This window comes from Centruroides sculpturatus, unplaced genomic scaffold, assembly GCF_000671375.1.
Source record: "Centruroides sculpturatus isolate CEXI.00-Female unplaced genomic scaffold, Cexi_2.0 scaffold4388, whole genome shotgun sequence".
NCBI lineage: Eukaryota > Metazoa > Arthropoda > Arachnida > Scorpiones > Buthidae > Centruroides > Centruroides sculpturatus.
The window spans coordinates 6,122-6,800 of record NW_019388475.1 but is presented as its reverse complement, the minus strand read 5'-3'; positions in this window follow the sequence as shown (position 1 = coordinate 6,800).

Below are 679 nucleotides of genomic sequence, written 5' to 3'. Positions count from 1 at the left end.
TGTGAAAAGATATCAACAGGAAAAGATTACAGAAACGATGTACTTTGACCTACAATTATGAAGTTAATATAATAGAAGAAAGACTGCAGTAACTGAAAAAGTTTTTAGTGTGTTAAGCATTAATTCAAATTTAAAAAATCCAGAACAATCAATAAATTAGTCATGTACCCTGTAATTCGTGTAAACCTTCATCAGTCGATAGGAACATCAATTATAATGTAATGTGTAATTCTATATTAATGATGTAGCAAAATATGATAGAAAATCGAAATGTTTTCTGCTAAAAATCAAGTTCGTGTAGTAGGAATAGAAGATAACCTATAATTAAATGCTAAATTAATTAAAAAATAATTTTTTACACTAATATGAAATAACATCACTATATTTAATATTATTTATTCATAAAAATTATAATTAATTTAACGATTATTCTCTGTTAAAATAATCAAGTAAATTGAATAAAAACACTGGTTTATTACTTTCACAGTTGCAATATATAAAATTATATACTTTAAAATGTAATTTCATGAATAATTGTAATATAATTGAAGAATTTAATTTAGTTTCTTGTAATTAAATTTAATTCATAATATATTATTAAAATTTTAATTTAGTTTTTTAAATAAAATTATTATTAAAACGACTTTAAAATAATTTTATTAAAAAATTTAGTTTCTTG